Source organism: Bos indicus x Bos taurus, chromosome 5 (genome assembly GCF_003369695.1).
Source record: "Bos indicus x Bos taurus breed Angus x Brahman F1 hybrid chromosome 5, Bos_hybrid_MaternalHap_v2.0, whole genome shotgun sequence".
Classification (NCBI taxonomy): Eukaryota; Metazoa; Chordata; class Mammalia; order Artiodactyla; family Bovidae; genus Bos; species Bos indicus x Bos taurus.
In genome coordinates, this window is record NC_040080.1 from 115,038,492 (window position 1) to 115,059,116 (window position 20,625).

A 20,625-nucleotide genomic window follows, 5' to 3' on the forward strand; every position below is an offset into this window, starting at 1 on the left:
GGGCATGGCTGGACCACAATTCCAATCTCCTTTGTCATTAGGGATAGTCACAGTCCTCAGAATGTGAGCAGACCTGATGGATGCCACTTTCCTGATGTGACCTGTAGAAACGTTTCCTGAATGCTCAAATTTACTCCTTTTCCAGCTGGATGAATGGAAGAGGATTCCCAGATGATATTGGCAATTATGTGTTGCTGATGGTGAAGTCACAAGATGGAAGTAATCTGGGTCTTTGAGTCCTCGGAACCACTTGAAAGACAGCAGCTAAATCAGAAATACTCACTGCGCATTTATGTGAGCAAGAAATAATTATATTTTGAAGCCCTTGAAACTAAAGGCATTATAAGTTACAGCAACTAGCATTACTTTAACTAACTCATACCCACTAAGATGGTATGAAATGGGAGAAGGAGGCAGGAGCTGCCCTGGAAATATGAGAGTGCCTTGTCAGGAAAAAGAGAACACGTGCTGGGCAGGCATGGTAGTCATCCACTACTACAGCCACCAGTTGGTCCACTGGACACTCAGTTATTGTCCATTCATGAACCGTTGACGGGGACTGTGGTAGGCCGAATGATAGCCCCCAACATGTCCACGGCCTTCCCTGGTGGCTCATCAGTACAGAATCCGCCTGCCAATGCAGGAGACGCAGCTTCCATCCCATGGTCGGGAAGGTCCCCTGGAGGAGGAAATGGCTTCCCACTCCAGTTTTCTTGCCTGGGAAATCCCATGAGCAGAGGGGCCTGGTGGGCTACATTTCAGGGGATCGGCTTAATGGCTAAACAAGGACCACCAAGATGTCCATAACCTAATCCCTGACGCATTTGAGTGTTGCCTTACGTGACAGAGGGGAATTAAGGTTACAAAAGTAATTAAGGCTCTAACCTAAAATCAGTACATTGTCCTGGATTATTTGGGTAAATTGTAATTGTGCTTGTCCTTAGAAACAGAAGAGGGAGACAGGAGAGGACGTGAGAGGGCCTGCCCTGCCTATTCTAGTTTTGAGAGTGGAAGGAAAGGACCACAGGCCAAGGAGTATGATGGCCTTTAGAAGCCGGAAAGATAAGGAAACAGATCCCATCAGAAACTTACAGACATGAATGGAGCCTTGCTGGCATCTTAATTTTAGCCTAATGAGACCTGTCAGACTTCTGACCTATAGAACTATAAGATAACAAATTTGGATTATTTTCAGCTACTATGTGATAATTTATTACCAAGGCAATAGGAAATAAACACAGAAGCCTTCTATGTGCTAGGCATTTCATTGTAGTTCCTGGGAATATAACAATGAATAAAGATATGCTCCCCTTCCTTCAAGGAGAGAGAATAAAAAAACAATAATTTCAAAGGATATTCAATTGACTTTTGAAAGTTTGCGGGGAGGAGATGGGAGAAGTGATGAAACCAAGGGCAGCAAAAATCTTTCCAAGAGGTGAGTAGCCCATGTAAGAGTCCAGAAGTGACAGAGAGTGCTACAAGTATTGAAAACTACAGGTTGTTCTCATTGGAAGGAAGGTAGAATTTGAGAGATGAGGATAAGATCAGAAAGGCCCTGGTAAATCTCACTGGGAGTTTAGACTTTTCTACAGATAGCAATGAAGACATCATGAAAGGGTAAGAAAGAGAAGGGACATGATCAGAGTCTATTCTAGAAGTAGTCTGTAGTTTCAGAGTAAAGCATATATTAAAAGGGGCTAGGAAGGCCAATCAGGAGATTAACAGAGATCGCTCCTGTGTTCACTGCTTCTCAAGGCGAAGGACATTTCTATGGACAGAATGTTTGTGTCCCCCACCCCCCAAATTCATATGTTGAAACCTAGTCCCCCATGTGATTCTGCTTGAACTTGGTGACTTCGGGAAATGATAAGGTCATGAGAGTGGAGTCTTCTTCATGAATGGGATTAGTGCCCTTAAAAAAAAAAGCCCCAGAGAGATCCTTTGTCCTTCCTGCCTATGAGAACACGGTGAGAAGACTCTCTAAACCAGGAGGCTGACCCTTACCAGGTAAGAAACTGAATGTGCTGGTACCTTGTTGTTGGACTTCCCCACTTTCAGAACTGTGAGAAATCAATGTCCACTGGAGATAAGCCACCCATCTATGGCGCTTTGTTACAGCAGCCCTAAGGGACCAAGACAAACACCATCTTATTCCCCAGAACTTGTGGAACATACACCCAAGCTCTGTAACACAGCAGAATGACAGGTTGTGTCCTATACCGAGTGCAGCTAAGACCTGTCTGAAAACTGCCTCCTGGTCAGCAGGGCAGGGGTGGGCTCATGATACTCCAGAGGGAAAAGGTCATCCTTATGGTCACAAGTTGGTAATCCTCAAAGAGGTGATTTGAAAAGGGTATTGAGAGGTTACGTTATGAAAGGATTACAGTATGTACCCAGTAAATACTGAAGTGATGTTTTGTTGATTTAATTTTCTTTATTGAACTGCTGAAAAGCAGCACTATCTTATTACGGAAGGGCTAACTGTTCTCATTAATCTCTAGTGCCCAGAGCAATGTCTATGATTGGTGCTCAAGCAATATTTATTTTTGTATGTGTCAGGCACTGTTGTAAGGACAAAGTCTGCCCTATTCAGACAGCTCAGCTATCCTAATGTTAAGGGTGAGAAAACAGGCTAAGAAATCTTAAGAGTCACACTGAGCTCTAACTATAGAGGCTATTATTTCATTCTGTTAGATTTGTATTTGTGGGACCTGTGAGTTATCCAATGATAATATCCAGCAGATAATTGAAAGTAAATGACTGAAGTTCAAGAGAAAAATCTAGCATGCAGATGAACATTTCACAATAATTTGCATTTAAGTTGCAATTGAAGATAAAGGATTGGAATGACATAACTAGGTAGTAACTTTCAAACTTTTTGATGACAGTTAAAAATTGAATTTTCCAGGCAAAAGTACATGGCTATGCAAGAGTGCATAGCCATTCCCTTCTCCAGGGGATCTTCCCAACCCAAGGATCATAACCCAGGTCTCCTGCATTGCAAGCCAGTTCTTTACTGTCTGAGCCACCAGGGAATCCCCAACTACACACACACACTCTCACAGATGCATGTTGGTCTCCTGTAATAACGCCTATCCTTATTCAGTGTGATATATTTCCTTATTTTTTATTTTCTTCAAAGCAATTTGACTTCATTTAAAATTGCTTCTTGCAATCCATTGAACTGATTACACAGTCTAATGGACTATTAGACTGCTCTCCAGTTTGAAAACAACTGCCTATAGTAATTTATAGCAAAGAAGTCACCAACTGATGACCAAATGATCACATCTGCCAAGAAAATATGTTCTGTTTGGCTGGCTGTTTCTGGTAGGCAGATGTGTTAGTCTTGAGCAGAATTTTATTTTATTGTATTAATTTTTAAAAATTATTTTTAAATTTTATATTGGAATATAGTTGATTAACAACGTATTAATTCCAGGTGTACAGCAAACTGATTAATTATACATATACATATCTAATCTTTTTTAAATATTGGAGGTTTCATATAAAAATCTGGCTTTTGGATTCATTTGAGAAATGAAAATATTTGCTAATAGCTGTTTTACTTATTGGCAGACGTTGACTGAAGCCAAGAAGTAGCTGCTTCCTGGTTCCTTGTAGCCTTAGTGATTCTACTGACTCATTACCGCCCTGATGCTGAATTTCAGCTGCCATTTAAGATTGTGCTTGTGATTTGTTTTTCTTATAAGAGAAAAGGTAGTTCTTTACTGTATCAAAAAGTAAAAGAGCATTCAGTTCAGTTCAGTTCAGTTCAGTCGCTCAGTCGTGTCCAACTCTTTGCGACTCCATGAATCGCAGCATGCCAGGCCTCCCTGTCCGTCACCAACTCCTGGAGTTCACTCAAACCCACATCCATTGAGTTGGTGATGCCATCCAGCCAACTCATCCTCTGTCGTTCCCTTCTCCTCCTGCCCCCAATCCCTCCCAGCATCAGAGTCTTTTCCAATGAGTCAACTCTTCACATGAGGTGGCCAAAGTACTGGAGTTTCAGCTTTAGCATCAGTCCTTCCAATGGACACCCAGGACTGATCTCCTTTAGAATGGACTGGTTGGATGTCCTTGCAGTCCAAGGGACTCTCAAGAGTCTTCTCCAACACCACAGTTCAAAAGCATCAATTCTTTGGCACTCAGCTTTCTTCACAGTCCAACTCTCACATCCATACATGACCACAGGAAAAACCATAGCCTTGACTAGACGGACCTTTGTTGGCAAAGTAGTGTCTCTGCTTTTCAATATGCTATCTAGGTTGCTCATAACTTTCCTTCCAAGGAGCAAGCGTCTTTTAATTTCATGGCTGCAGTCACAATCTGCAGTGATTTTGGAGCCCTAAAAAATAAAGTCTGACACTGTTTCCACTGTTTCCCCATCTATTTCCCATGAAGTGATGGGACTGGATGCCATGATCTTCGTTTTCTGAATGTTAAGCTTTAAGCCAACTTTTTCACTCTCCACTTTCACTTTCATCAAGAGGTTTTTTAGTTCCTCTTCGGTTTCTGCCATAAGGGTGGTGTCATCTGCATATCTGAGGTTATTGATATTTCTCCCGGCAATCTTGATTCCAGCTTGTGATTCTTCCAGCCCAGCGTTTCTCATGATGTACTTCTGCAAAGAAGTTAAATAAGCAGGGTGACAATATACAGCCTTGACGTACTCCTTGTCCTATTTGGAACCAGTCTGTTGTTCCATGTCCAGTTCTAACTGTTGCTTCCTGACCTGCATACAGGTTTCACAAGAGGCAGATGAGGTGGTCTGGTATTCCCATCTCTTTCAGAATTTTCCACAGTTTCTTGTGATCCACACAGTCAAAGGCTTTGGCATAGTCAATAAAGCAGAAATAGATGTTTTTCTGGAACTCTCTTGCTTTTTCCGTGATCCAGCGGATGTTGGCAATTTGATCTCTGGTTCCTCTGCCTTTTCTAAAACCAGCTTGAACATCAGGAAGTTCATGGTTCACGTACTGCTGAAGCCTGGCTTGGAGAATTTTGAGCATTACTTTACTAGCATGTGAGATGAGTGCAATTGTGCTGTAGTTTGAGCATTCTTTGGCATTGCCTTTCTTTGGGATTGGAATGAAAACTGACCTTTTCCAGTCCTGTGGCCACTGCTGAGTTTTCCAAATTTGCTGGCAAGTTGAGTACTTTCACAGCATCATCTTTCAGGATTTGAAATAGCTCAACTGGAATTCCATCACCTCCACTAGCTTTGTTCATAGTGATGCTTTCTAAGGCCCACTTGACTTCATATTCCCGAATGTCTGGCTCTAGGTGAGTGACCATACCATCGTGATTATCTTGGTTGTGAAGATCTTTTTTGTACAGTTGTTCTGTGTATTCTTGCCACCTCTTCTTAATATCTTCTGCTTCTCTTGGGTCCATCCCATTTCTGTCCTTTATCGAGCCCATCTTTGCATGAAATGTTCCCTTGGTATCTCTAATTTTCTTGAAGAGATCTCTAGTCTTCCCCATTTAGTTGTTTTCCTCTATTTCTTTGCATTGATCGCTGAGGAAGGCTTTCTTATCTCTTCTTGCTATTCTTTGGAACTCTGCATTCAGATGCTTATATCTTTCCTTTTCTCCTTTGCTTTTCACTTCTTTTCTTTTCACAGCTATTTGTAAGGCCTCCCCAGACAGCCATTTTGCTTTTTTGCATTTCTTTTCCATGGGGATGGTCTTGACCCCTGTCTCCTGTACAGTGTCATGAACCTCAGTCCATAGTTCATCAGGCACTCTATCTATCAGATCTAGTCCTTTAAATCTATTTCTCACTTCTACTGTATAATCATAAGGGATTTGATTTAGGTCATACCTGAATGGTCTAATGGTTTTCCCTAGTTTCTTCAATTTAAGTCTGAATTTGGCAATAAGGAGTTCATGATCTGAGCCACAGTCAGCTCCCAGTCTTGTTTTTGTTGACTATATAGAGCTTCTCCATCTTTGGCTGTATGTGAATCATGCAAGATGAGGGTATGTAGATGTACTCATAAGGTAATAAATCATTATAAAACATAAAAAAAAAAAAAAGAATATAATCAGTCTGATTTTGGTGTTGACCATCTGGTGTTGTCCATGTGTAGAGTCTTCTCTTGTGTTGTTGGAAGAGGGTGTTTGCTATGACCAGTGCATTCTCTTGGCAAAACTCTATTAGCCTTTGCCCTGCTTCATTCCGTATTCCAAGGCCAAATTTGCCTGTTACTCCAGGCGTTTCTTGACTTCCTACTTTTGCATTCCAGTCTCCTATAATGAAAAGGACATCTTTTTTGGGTGTTAGTTCTAAAAGGTCTTGTAGGTCTTCATAGACCTGTTCAACTTCAGCTTCTTCAGCGTTACTGGTTGGGGCATAGACTTAGATTACTGCGATATTAAATGGTTTGCCTTGGAAACGAACAGAGATCATTCTGCTGTTTTTGAGATTACATCCAAGTACTGCATTTTGGACTCTTTTGTTGACCATGATGGCCCCTCCATTTCTTCTAAGGGATTCCTGCCCACAGTAATAGATATAATGGTCATCTGAGTTAAATTCACCCATTCCAGTCCATTTTAGTTCACTGATTCCTAGAATGTCGATGTTCACTCTTGCTATCTCCTGTTTGACCACGTCTAATTTGCCTTGATTCATGGACCTAACATCCCAGGTTCCTATACAATATTGCTCTTTACAGCATCAGACCTTGCTTCTATCACCAGTCACATCCACAACTGGGTATTGTGTTTGCTTTGGCTCCATCCCTTCATTCTTTCTGGAGTTATTTCTCCACTGATCTCCAGTAGCATATTGGGCACCTACTGACCTGGGGAGTTCCCCTTTCAGTATCCTATCATTTTGCCTTGTCATACTGTTCATGGAGTTCTCAAGGCAAGAATACTGAAGTGGTTTGCCATTCCCTTCTCCAGTGGACCATATTCTGTCAGACCTCTCCACCATGACCCGCCCGTCTTGGGTGGCCCCACGGGCATGGCTTAGTTTCATTGAGTTAGACAAGGCTGTGGTCCTAGTGTGATTTGATTGACTAGTTTTCTGTGATTATGGTTTCAGTGTGTCTGCCCTCTGATGCCCTCTTGTAACACCTACCATCTTACTTGGGTTTCTCTTAACTTGGACTTGGGGTATCTCTTCACGGCTGCTCCAGCAAAGTGGAGCCGCTGCTCCTTATCTTGGATGAGGGTTATCATGGCCTGTTCCATTTATTTATGTTCAGAGTCATGTACTCACTTGGCTTTGTGATCCTTAGTCCTATCGAGTGTCCAAGACATTGTACCAAGGATGGAAGCCTCGACAAGATCCACAAAAAAAGAAAGTGGACAAAGAGCCTTAGGCACTGAAAAGTAATAACCAGAGAATTTGGAGTAAATGCATAAGGATAGGATGTGAAGAATATTGGAGGTCAAGAGCATCCACTTTAGGCTGTAAGGTCTTTATGATGATAATACCACACTAAGTGGCTTGTGGGATCTTAGTTCCCCAACCAGGCATTGAACCCAGGCTCTTGGTGGTGAAAGCATGGAGTTCTAACCTCTATACCGCCAGGGAATTCCCTGTACAGTCTTTTTTTAAGTCAAAGATATTTGTGGATTTAATTGGCAAAAGCTGCCCAAGAAGATTCTGCTCTCTTTATGTGATTCATCTCAGTATCTGATCCTCAGAGTCAGGAAGAAATGCAAAGGATTTCATAGACAGGACCTGTTACAACTTCCAGGATTTAGAGGATGAGGATACTGAATGCATTAGCCAGCAATTATTTTGATGGCGATGTTTTTTGAATTCAATAAAACTTGAGTTTTCCACACACGTCTTGCTATTTAGAATAAGATTCGTGAGAAAGAGGCAGTAACGGAAACCCCTCGTCTCAGTGTGGATTGGAAGTAAGCACACTAGCACAACTCTTACCATCCATTGGAGAGTCTCACATCATCTCCCACTCATTGGTTCAAGAGCTGGGGACAGTTATAAGGTCAGAAGCGTGGCAAGCGTTGAGTTCATCCTAGTGGCTGCTCACCATCATGGCACATCATTGAACATATAAGATGAGCTGAAGTCCTAGGAATGGGGCTTTGAGAAGGTTTTAGGTCACATGAGGAAGTCATTTACAATCACCATTAACTGTTGGTGGTAGTGGTTTAGTCGATAAACCACAGTTTGTGTCCAACTGTTGTGACCCCATGAACCGTAGCCCACCAGGCTCCCCTGTCCATGGGATTTCCCAGGTAAAAATATTGGAGTGGGTTGCCATTTCCTTCTCCAGGGGATCTTCCTGACCCAGGGATTGAATTCAGATCTCCTGCATTGAAGATGTATTCTTTACCGACTGAGCCACCAGGGAAGACTGAACTGAGGGTGTTCCCTATAGTTCTTGGAATAAAGATCGTTGAAAAAAATCAGAGGTTTTACATTTCAGCTATATCATAAAGCAATCAGAAATCCCTTGGAAATTAACAACTGGATTTTGTATTAGACAATGTGAAGAAGAGAAGCAAAATAAATTCTGCTGTCATTTTCACAAGAGGTACCACACGCTTAACCCCTAATCAAAAATAATTATAAAAATGATTCCTACCTTCCCATTATCTTTTGTTTAACAGTAAGGAAAAAGGAGAAAGGAAAAGATGGAGGCTTCCTGCCTAAATGTCATTCTTGGAAGCAAAGGAGTGTTTACTTTTCTTTTGTTCTTTTGAATCCCAGGGGAGCAACGCAGGCGGGGGCTTCTCTTTGCCTTTTCATCTGCCTGGAAACAGCACACAAAGGCAAGGCTTTTCCATGCAGGGCAGAGACATTTGTGTTTTCTTTTCTTCTATTCCCTGTTGGGCTGAGCCTTTTAAAAATCTGTCCACTCTGCTGCTTTTGTGTTATAAGCACTGTGACTTGCGTTTGTTCTTTACGTATCACATTTTCCGTGTTAGCAAGTTAAAATGAATGAATATGTTAAAGTGTTTACAAGGGGCAAATCTATATGTCTTTGATTATGAATAGAGGCAAAACTGCCAAGAACTATAAGGGTAAAATTGCCTAGAATGAATATACATAAAATACTCCAGGTGTTATATAGCCAGCCATAGCATGAACTAACCAAATTTTGAAGACCTAAGCTTTTACAATGAATGAAGTAATGCGAATGGTTATTAGATGTTATAAAGAAACTTTCATTCCCTGCAGAGATATTGTCAAGTATAAGACAAAATGGCCAATATAATTATAAGGCAAAAATGACTTATTATTTCTTATTAGTTTAAGGAAGGTCGGTTTCTTACCCTAAACTCTTTAATCAAATAAATCCCTTCTTTGGGGAGGGAGACCATGAGTTTAGCTGGCTTATCTGAAACCTCTTCATACGAAGCATGAGGTCAAGAGAGAAGGAAGGGGCCCTCGTCAGGATCTCTAAGATCTGGTAGAGATCTAGTTGAGATGTTTGTGCTCAGCCAGGTGGCAGGAGAAAAAAGAATGAGAGAATAAGGGGCTAGGCATGTTTACAGGACATTGTTGTTGTTATTAACTCGTGTCTGACTCTTTCGCCTCCGTGGACTGCAACCAGCCAGGCTGCTCCATCCATGGGGTTTCCCAGGTAAGAATACTGGAGTGGGTTGCCGTTTCCTCCTCCAGGGGATCTTCCTGACCCAGCGATGGCACCCGTGGATGGCAGGTGGATTCTTTACCACTGAACCGCCTTGGAAGCAGTTATAGGACATAGCAAGAGACAAATAAATGGTAGTTCCTGTGATTAGGATAGAAATGGTCTCCAATGAAAATAGAGTCCTGCTACTTATATCAGAGAAGGCAATGACACCCCACTCCAGTACTCTTGCCTGGAAAATCCTATGGATGGAGGAGCCTGGTAGGCTGCAGTCCTTGGGGTCGCTAGGAGTCAGACATGACTGAGCGACTTCACTTTCACTTTTCACTCTCATGCATTGGAGAAGGAAATGGCAACCCACTCCAGTGTTCTTGCCTGGAGAATCCCAGGGACGGGGGAGCCTGGTGGGCTGCTGTCTCTGGGGTCGCACAGAGTCGGACGCAACTGAAGCGACTTAGCAGCAGCAGCAGCTACTTATATAATAATAATATTGATACTTTACATGTATTGTGCATATCTTTTATTCTTTGAGGTATACTCATATATTGTCCTATGTGATCCTCAGAAAAACTTGGTGAGGCAGTAATAGAAGGTTATTATAATTTTATTGATATTTTCATTTTGTAAGTAAAGAAACCAAGGCTCGGACACCTGTCTGTAGTCAACTCAGGGTGTGCAGCCTCTAGAGTAGAGTCCGAAACTGCTAATGCTTCTATTGTAACAATGCATGGTTATACACTCTGGGGCTTGGAGTAGAGGTATGTCTTTTCACCAGCTTTTCAGAGCTACCTTATGAGACCATTAAGATTGTGTAGAGCTCTTTGTATTTTACAAGGTTATTATAAACAATCTTGAAAAGTGTGGTCAACTTTCTGTGGCATTCATTCACTCAGTCACTATTACAAAAGGAAACAGAAGTTATTTGATATATAATTATTGAATAAATTGAAAGATCTGCCATGGCATAGTGAGATCAATGAATTTCCAGGCTGCATCTAATCAAACTAGAAAAAGCAATGATTTGCTTTTCACATTTTATGATTTGATGATGACAAGGTCCACCCTATACTACAAAAGCCACAAAGACCAGATATTGTTTTTTTCATAATTTAACCTTTAGTTCATTCAGTTCAGCCGCTCAGTTGTGTCCAGCTCTTTGTGACCCCGTGTACTGCAGCATGCCAGGCTTCCCTGTCCATCACCAACGCCCAGAGCTTGCTCAAACTCATGTCCATCGAGTTGGTGATGCCATCCAACCATCTCATCCTCTGTCTTCCCCTTCTCCTCCTGCCCTCAATCTTTCCCAGCATCAGGCTCTTTTTCAACGAGTCAGTTCTTCATATCAGGTGGCCAAAGTATTGGAGCTTCAGCTTCAGTATCAGTCCTTCCAATGAATATTCAGGACTGATTTCCTTTAGGATGGACTGGTTGGATCTCCTTGCAGTCCAAGGGAATCTCAAGCATCTTCTCCAATACCACAGTTCAAAAGCATCAATTCTTTCACTCTCAGACTTCTTTATAGTCTAACTCTTACATCCATACATGACTACTGGAAAATTCATAGCTTTGACTAGACAGACCTTTGTCAGCAAAGTAATATCTCTGGTTTTTAACATGCTATTTAGGTTTGTCATAGCTTTTCTTCCAAGGAGCAAGTGTCTTTTACTTTCATGGCTGCAATCACCATCTGCAGTGATTTTGGAGCCCAAGAAAATAAAGTCTCTCACTGTTTCCATTGTTTCCCCTTCTATTTGCCATGAAGTGATGGTACCGGATGCCATAATCTTCGTTTTCTGGATGTTGAGTTTTAAGCCAGCTTTTCACTCTCCTCTTTTACTTTCATCAAGAGGCTCTTTAGTTCCTCTTTGCTTTCTGCTGTAAGGGTGGTGTCATCTGCATATCTGAGGTTATTGATATTTCTCCTGGCAATCTTGATTCAGCTTGTGCTTCAATCCAGCCCGGCATTTCACATGATATACTCTGCATAGAAGTTAAATAAACAGGGTGACAATATACAGCCTTAACGTACTCCTTTCCCAATTTGGAGCCAGTTCATCATTCCATGTCCAGTTCTAACTGTTGGTTCTTGACCTGTATACAGATTTCTCAGGAGGCAGTTAAAGTGGTCTAGTATTCCCATCTGTTTAAGAATTTTCCACAATTTGTTGTGATCCATGAAGTCAAAGGCTTTAGCATGGTAAATGAAGCAGTAGTCAATGTTTTTCTGGAATTCTCTTGCTCTTTCTATGATTCACCGGATGTTGGCAATTTGATCTCTGGTTCCTCTGCCTTTTCTAAATCCAGCTTGAACATCTGGAAGTTCTCCATGCACATACTACTGAAGCTTAGCTTAGAAAAGAAGTGCTTAGTCATTGGTTGCCTGTTTTCAACTTTAGTAGATAATGGTGAATTGTCTTTCAAAATGCTTGTACCGATTTACACTCTCACCAGGAGTGGATGAGTGTTTCCATTGTTCCATGTCCTTGTGAACACCTGGTCTTATCATTCTTTTTAATGTTACCATTTTGATGGGTTTATAGTGGTACTACAATATGATACTAATTGCATTTTCCTAATTACTGATGAGGTCATTATGTTTTTGTAAGGTCATTGGGATATTTTGATTTCCCCGGTGGCTCAGACGGTAAAGCGTCTGTCTACAATGCGGGAGACCTGGGTTCAGTCCCTGGGTTGAGAAGATCCCTTGGAGAAGGAAATGGCAATCCACTCCAGTACTATTGCCTGAAAAATCCCATGGACAGAGGAGCCTGGTAGGCTACAGTTCATGGGGTCGCAAAGAGTCGGACACGACTGAGCGACTTCACTTTCACTTTGGATATTTTAGTTTGTGATTACCTGTTTAAATCTCTTTGTTCATTTTTCTTGTTGCCTTTTCTTTTTCTATTTGATTTAGAGTTCTTGATTATTCTGGCTACAACCCTTTAGTAGTTATAAGCTTTACAAATCTCCTCTCTAACTTTCATGTTCTGAAATCTTTTTTACAAAAGCAGTTATTAATTTTAATATATTACAATTTCTAAAAATTATTTCTACATGGTTAGTATTGTTCCCTGATTAAGAAACTAAGAGGTACAGGCTTCCAGTTAAAAAATAAATGAGTCACAAAGATGAAATGTGCGGTATAGGGATATAATCAATAATAATGTAGTATATTTGTATGATGACAGAACTAGAGTTATCATAATGATCATTTTGTACTATAGAAACACTGTATCACTCTGTTGTACACTAGAAATTAATATAGTGTTGAAGGACAATTATACATCAAAAAGAAACTCATAGAAAAATAAGAGGTGAGATTTGTGGTTACCAGAGGAAAATGGTTGGGGAGAAGGAACTGGATGAAGGTGGTCAAAATGTACAAACTCTAGTTATAAGATAAATAAGCACTAGGGATATAATGTACAACTTTATAAATATATTTAACACTGCTGTATGTTACATATGAAAATTGCTGAGAGTAATCCCTGAGAGTTCCCATCATAAGGAAAACATTCTTCTTCTTTTTTGTATCTGTGTGAAATGATGGATGCTCACTGTGTGGTAATCATTTCATGATGTGTGTAAGTCAGATCATTATGCTGCATGCCTTAAGCTTACAGTGCTGTATGTCAGTTGTATCTCAATGAAACTGGAAGAAGAAGTAGTTAATTTTTGAAAAGAAATAAATAGCCTGTATCCTGAAAACATTCTCCTATATTAGATACTTTATTATTCTGTCCTGTTTCGAGCTACGGTCTTCTTGGAATTGATTTTTGTGTATGGTGGGAGACAGAGTTAAGATTCTATTTTGTTCCAAATGGATGTCCAAATTAGACAGAATCTTTTTTTCAAAATATTGACCTTTCTTTACTGTTCTTCATGCCTGCTTTGTTGAGTATTAGGTACATAAATGCAAGGATATTTTTTCTTTTCCATTATGTTTAGTTATATTTGTCCATGCTTTTTTTTTTCTTTATTACTGTAGCTTTATAGTAAGTCTTATACCCAGTAGACCAAATCATCTGATCTTGTTTCCCTTCCTCAAGATTGCATTGATGTTTTTTGGCCTATGGTAATTTTCATTAAAATTTTAAAATCAGCTTGTTACGTTTCACAAAAGGTCCTGTTCGTGTCTTGACTGGAGAAAGTAGATGTTTCTGTAATATTGAAACTTGTGATCATGCACAGTGTGTATGTTTCCATTTATATCTTTTTTTAAATTTTTATTTTTAATTTACCTCAATATTTTGTAATTTTCTGTAAAAAATGTTTCACACATCTTATTCCAAGGGAATTGTTATTTTTCCTTTCTCTTAATGTTATAATTTTAAAATCTTACTTTTTAAGAAACTTTTATTGCTCGTTCATAGAAATGCAATTACTTTTTGAATAGTGACATTAAATTCAGCAAACCTGATAAATTTACTTATTAATTCTAAAGCATTTATAAATATTTCAGATTTTTTATTTACAAATTTTTTATTTACAAACTTGCAAATGTTCAAACTATCACTAATTACCGAAGAATTGATGCTTTTGAACTGTGATATTGGAGAAGACTCTTGAGAGTCCTTTGGACAGCAAGGAGATCGAACCAGTCCATCCTAAAGGAAATCAGTCCGGAATATTCATTGGAAGGACTGATGCTGAAGCTGAAGCTCCAATACTTTGGCCACCTGATGCGAAGAACTGACTCACTGGAAAAGACCCTGATGTTGGGAAAGATTGAAGGCGGGAGGAGAAGGGGACGACAGAGGATGAGCTGGTTGGATGGCATCACTGAATCAATGGACACAAGTTTCAGTAAACTCGGAGAGCTGGTGATGGACAGGGAAGCCTGGCGTGCTGCAGTCCATGGGGTTGCAGAGTCGGACACAACTGAGCGACTGAACTGAACTGATGAGGAGGGAACAAAACAGTTCTCTGTCCTCATGGGACAATCAAGGGGAGTGGACATAATTTAAACTAAAGGTTACACTTGAGTGTAAAATAGGATTTCTTTTCTGTCATGTGTAAAACACTTAGAAGGGGCACCCAAGGACAAGGAGGAAATGCAAAAGGTGTAGCAAAAAAATACCGGTTTTATTGGTTGAAACAGCCATCTCCCCAAAGGCATGAAATGCAATCAGGTGATTTATCTAGAGCCCTTCGTTCAATTTGTTTATATTTTTGAAGCAGGGTTCGCTGGTACACGGAGGAAGAAGCAGTGCTGGTACTCGCTCAGCTGCTCCGTCCCCGTGTCCCAGTGGGGGTTGGACACAACTGAGTGGCTGAATTGAACTTGCAAATAGTAAAATGTTATTTTATTTTATTTTTTGGCTGTGCTGGGTCTTCATTTCTTGTGTGGAGCACGAGTTCTAGGTACATGGACTCAGTAGTTGCGGCACACAGGCCCAGCTACCCCAAGGCCTGTGCAGCCTTCCTGGACCAGGGCGTGAAACTGTCCTCTGCAGTGACAGGCGGACTCTCAGTCACTGGACCACGAGGGAAGTCTGTAAATTTTATTTTTAATCCAATGATAATGCCTTTTTTTTCTTTTCATCTGAATTTTTTTTTTATCTTTTTAGGCTCAACAAAGCCTTTGACTGTGTGGATCACAATAAACTGGAAAATTCTGAAAGAGATGGGAATACCAGACCACTTGACCTGCCTCTTGAGAAACCTATATGCAGGTCAGGAAGCAACAGTTAGAACTGGATATGGAACAACAGACTGGTTCCAAATAGGAAAAGGAGTATGTCAAGGCTGTATATTGTCACCCTGCTTATTTAACTTATATGCAGAGTACATCATGAGAAACACTGGGTTGGAGGAAGCACAAGCTGGAATCAAGATTGCCAGGAGAAATATCAATAACCTCAGATATGCAGATGACACCACCTTTATGGCAGAAAGTGAAGAGAAACTAAAAAGCCTCTTGATGAAAGTGAAAGAGGAGAGTGAAAAAATTGGCTTAAAACTCAGCATTCAGAAAACAAAGATCATGGCATCTGGTGCCATCACTTCATGGGAAATAGATGGGGAAACAGTGGAAACAGTGTCAGACTTTATTTTTTGGGGCTCCAAAATCACTGCAGATGGTGATTGCAGCCATAAAATCAAAAGATGCTTACTCCTTGGAAGGAAAGTTAGGACCAACCTAGATAGCATATTCAAAAGCAGAGACATTACTTTGCCAACAAAGGTCCATCTAGTCAAGGCTATGGTTTTTCCAGTGGTCATGTATGGATGTGAGAGTTGGACTGTGAAGAAGGCTGAGCACCGAAGAATTGATGCTTTTGAACTGTGGTGTTGGAGAAGACTCTTGAGAGTCCCTTGGACTGCAAGGAGATCTAACCAGTCCATCCTAAAGGAGATCAGTCCTGGGTGTTCTTTGGAAGGACTGATGCTAAAGCTGAAACTCCAGTACTTTGGCCACCTCATGCGAAGAGTTGACTCATTGGAAAAGACTCTAATGCTGGGAGGGATTGGGGGCAGGAGGAGAAGGGGACGACAGAGGATGAGATGGCTGGATGGCATCACCGACTCGATGGACGTGAGTCTGAGTGAACTCTGGGAGTTGGTGATGGACAGGGAGGGCTGGTGTGCTGCGATTCATGGGTCGCAAAGAGTTGGACACGATTGAGCAACTGAACTGAACTAAACTGAAGACTTTCAGAAGTGTGGAATAAAATTAATGACAATTGGAAAACCTTGTATCATACTCTATCTCAAAAGGAAATTTCTAAAGTAATCACCATTAGGTAGATTTTGCTGTAAATTGTGTGCTCATGTGTCTGTGTAATTTATTTCAGTTTAAGAAATAAACTATAGTCCTAGTTTTCTAAGAGTTTTATAATATATGGGTTTTTGAATTTTAAAGTGTTTTTCTGCAGCTATTGAGTTGAATTGCTTTATTTTTCTTATTCTGTTCATTGGGCATTATATTGATTGACTTTAAAAAATTTTTTCCAACATTTTAAACATACAGAGAAGGTGGAAAGTGTTGCCATGAATGACCAGTAACATTTCACTAACTTGCTTTATTAGATTCATCCATTATCTGTCCATCAGCCCATCTTATTTATTTATGAATTTCAAAGTAACTTTCAGATTCATAGACTTCTTTCTAAAGATTTTAGTTTACATATCAACAATTAGAGTTTAATGCTTTTTGGTTTTTCACAGTTTTCTTTGGTTCGACATATAATAAAATGCACAAATATTAACTATAAACTTTAATGAGGTTTGAAAAATGTATTCATCTGAGTAACCCAAAGTCTTATCAAGGTATAAAATGTTAACATAACCTCAAAAAGTTGCTTTATGTCCCTGAAACAGCAATCTCTGACTTTATACTTCCAGAGGGATCTCTGTTCTGATTTTTTTTCTACAGTAGATTAATTTTAAATCTTCTAGAATTTCATATAAATGAAAGTCATACAGTACTCTCTTGCCTAAGGCTTTTTTCTTCCAACATAAATTAAAATTTATACACACTATTGCTTGTATCAGTAGTTTTTATTGCTTTTTTTTATTGCTGAATAATACCCCATGAATATATTATGTTTATCCTTTCTCCTTTTGATGGTCACCTGAGCCGTTCCCAGTTCTGAGATGTTATAAATGCTCTTATAAATATTCTTTCGTGTCTTTATGTAGATGGTAGTCTTCATTTCTTTGGGGTAAATACTTAGGAATGGTATTGCTAGGTTGTAGCATAGGTATGTGTATTTTATAAGAACTGTTGGATGATTTTCAGTGGTTATACCATTTACATCCCCACAAACCTTATAGTTGTTTCACAGCTTCGTTGACATTTGCTGTTCTCAGTTTTTTTAAAATGTTGCCATTCTGATGGCCACATAATGAAACCTAATTGTGGGTTTAATTTGCATTCTCTATTGCATAATTAAGTTAAAAGCTTTTTCATATATTTATTGACCACTTGTATTATCTTGTTTTATGAACTGTCTGTCCAAATTCTTTGTCTAGGAGGAGCTAAGATGGCGGAGGAGTAGGACAGGGAGAACACTTCCTCTCCCACAAATTCATCAAAAGAACATTTAAACGCTGAGTAAATTCCAAATCCCTTGTCTGTTTTTCTAATGGGGTTGTATGTCTTCTTGTTACTGAGACCACTTTTTGTGTATTCCAGATACTAGTTTAGCATATGCTATTCCCCAGTTCATAGGTCACCTCTTCATTTGTTAGTAATCTCTGCTGATAAGCAGAAGTGTTGGGTGTAATATAATTTACCAGTTTTATTTAGTTAATATTGTATTCTGTGGCTTACTTGTATTCTCCCATTTTCTTTTCTTCTAAAAGCCTTATGATTTTAGGTTTTACCTTTAGGTTTATGATATGCCTCAAATTAATATTTGTGTGTGGCATGGAATAGGGAACAGTGTTCAGTATTTTGTATATGGACTTTCGGTTCTAGCACTATTTGGTGAAAAGTGTTTCATCACCCAGTGAGTGTCTTTAACGTTTACTGCAGTTATTGATATAGTTGGATTTAGGTCTACCATTTTATTCTCTGTTTTCTGTATGTTTGGCTCTGTTCTTTTCCTGCTTTTCTTGAGCTTACTTGAATAACTTTTAGATTTCTGCTGGAATTTACATATTGACTTCTGGGGTATACTTCTTTGCATTTATTTTTATGGGTTGCTGTAGGAATTAAAACATATATCCTTGGGACTTCCCTGGTGATCCCGTGGTTAAGAATCTGCCTTGCAGTTCTGCAGGGGTGCAGGTTCGATCTCTGGTCAGGGAACTAGAAGCCCACATGCCGTGGGGCAACAAAGACCCTGTATGCTACAACTCGGACCCACGCAGCCTGTGTATATACGCACACACACTCACACATCCTTAACTGTTCACAGCACACATATCAAGTAAATATTATACCGCTTCACATCACGTAGCAGTTTTGTAATAGGGTGTATTTCCATTTATCTCCACTTCACTCAATCCTTCATGCTGTAGTTTTCATTTGTACTACATTTATTGTTTTATCTTAACCTCATAAGACAATGCTTAGATATGTATATTAAAGAAGTTAAAAGAAAAAATGTTTTATATTTACTATATATTTACCTAATGGCTGACCAGTTACTACATTTTTTTCAAGTCTTCCTTTGTAAATGTATTTTATAACATTACTTTTCTCTTTATTCTATTGTTCTATTTGTCCCTACAGTATCTAATGAATAACTGATGGCTCGTAACTAATCTTAACCTTTCCTCCAGGCTATGTTCTCAAATCTTTTCTTCCAAATAGTGTAATGAGAAATGGGGTGGCAATGAAGAGTCCTTTGCTTTTCTTTGAGGTAGAGAATGATCGTCAACATGTAAAACCTAACTCAGTGAACTGCCTTCAAGTAGAGCCTCTCTTAGACAATTTTATATTCTATGCATTGCCTTGCACAAAGCCTTGCACAAAGAAAACTCTCAATGAATATTTATTAGACTGTTGGATGAACAAAGAAACTCCTTTTTTTCCTTACCTACAATGAAGGAGAACCCGTGTTATGGAAACAAAGTCATCACTGTGAAAACGTATAAGGACAACTGACAAGAAATGCAGTTATATTATTGCTTCTCAGTGAAAATAAACAAGTGACAGACAATCAAGTCTATTTCACTTTGTACATGAGATTAAAAAACTGACTGCAGTCATTCAGGAGAATCCTACTGGAAAGGGGATGAAAAGTTATAAATCTTCCAGAAATCTGCCTATTGTATGTCATATCTCATGTCATACCCTGTCATGTCGCATTAATCCATCACAAGGCAGTTTAATTTCAGAATGAAGAAAGCCAGAAGTTGATTTTTTAAGGACATTAAATTATCACCTAGCCTTACTATCACAAACACAGGGTCAGCTAATGAATAAAATAGTACCTGTTTTATTTTCTATAAGATGCAGACTGAGATGCCTGTCTTTTTTTTCCCTTTCGTTTTTAGTTTTTGTTTTCTCTTTTTGGAAGCAGGTACATTTTATGCTTGTTCAGCTCAATAAAATGCTGAACTTGTAAACTGAGAGGTGACTCCTTGAAATGATAAATAGGAGGGAGGCAGGACTCAGATGAACCCAGCAGCTGGATTTCTCAACTGTGACCTGCTAAGAAAGATGAGCTATGGGAAACTAAAGAGAAAAGGAGGACAGTTTAATTAAAACTGGCTCAGGATGGAAAGCTTAATGAATTACAGTACAGGGGCAGAGCAGATCTTGAGATCCCCAAATCCTAAGGGGGGACCATCAATAATAAAGATGCAATTATCTGAACAGATTGCTCACCAAGATTCAACTTGTTTTTGATAGTGCCACGTGTGATTTCCCAGGGCAAAATGATTTGGCAGAGAAATAACCTGGGCAGAGTGTGCTGAAAATAGCTGCTTTATAATTACATTGCTGCTTTCTGTAAATCTGATAATGAGGTAATATCTGATCTGCAAAAATTAATCATGCATTCAGAGAGTTCTATATTACATGTCACATGAATGAGATTTCCAACTCAATAGATACAACCTAGTCACAAAAACCTCTGGGAAACTGAGTTCAAAAAACCAATTACGGATCAAAGAAACCAGATTTGCCTTCAAGTCTGCAATGTCATCTCATTAGGTCAGAGATCTGCCGAAAGCACAGTCTCCTGCTGCCCCTGAAGCGTCCTGTACAGATCTGAGGGGTGCTTGGGGGCTGAGTGATCTTTTGGGAAGTCTTGTAGGAGTCCAGTGTGTTAGTGTTGTTGTGATTTAAATGCTCCTGGGTTAGTTTACTACTGCTTCTATATCAAATTGCCATAAACTAAGTATTATCACTACAAAAGTTTATTATTTTACAATTTTGGAGGTCAGATGTTTAAAATGGGTCCACAGAGTGGCATTACTTCTGGGAGTGTTAGGGGAGAATCCGTTTTCTTGCCTTTTCCAGTCTTTAGGGGTCATCTGCAAACCTTGACTTGTGATCCCTTCCTCTGTCTACAAAGCCAGTGGCGTAGTATCTTCTTTCGTAACCTCTGCTTACGTCCTCACATCTCTGACACTC

At 39.7% G+C, this 20,625-nt stretch overlaps 1 long non-coding RNA gene across 1 annotated transcript in view; it reads left to right on the forward strand.

The window, feature by feature from the left end:
• Positions 1-664, forward strand: part of LOC113893349 — a 35,034-nt gene extending 34,370 nt beyond the window's left edge. The window contains exon 5 of the long non-coding RNA XR_003511295.1: positions 146-664. This is a non-coding gene — a long non-coding RNA (uncharacterized LOC113893349). The remainder of the gene's footprint in view (positions 1-145) is intronic.
• Positions 665-20,625: the final 19,961 nt, after the last annotated feature.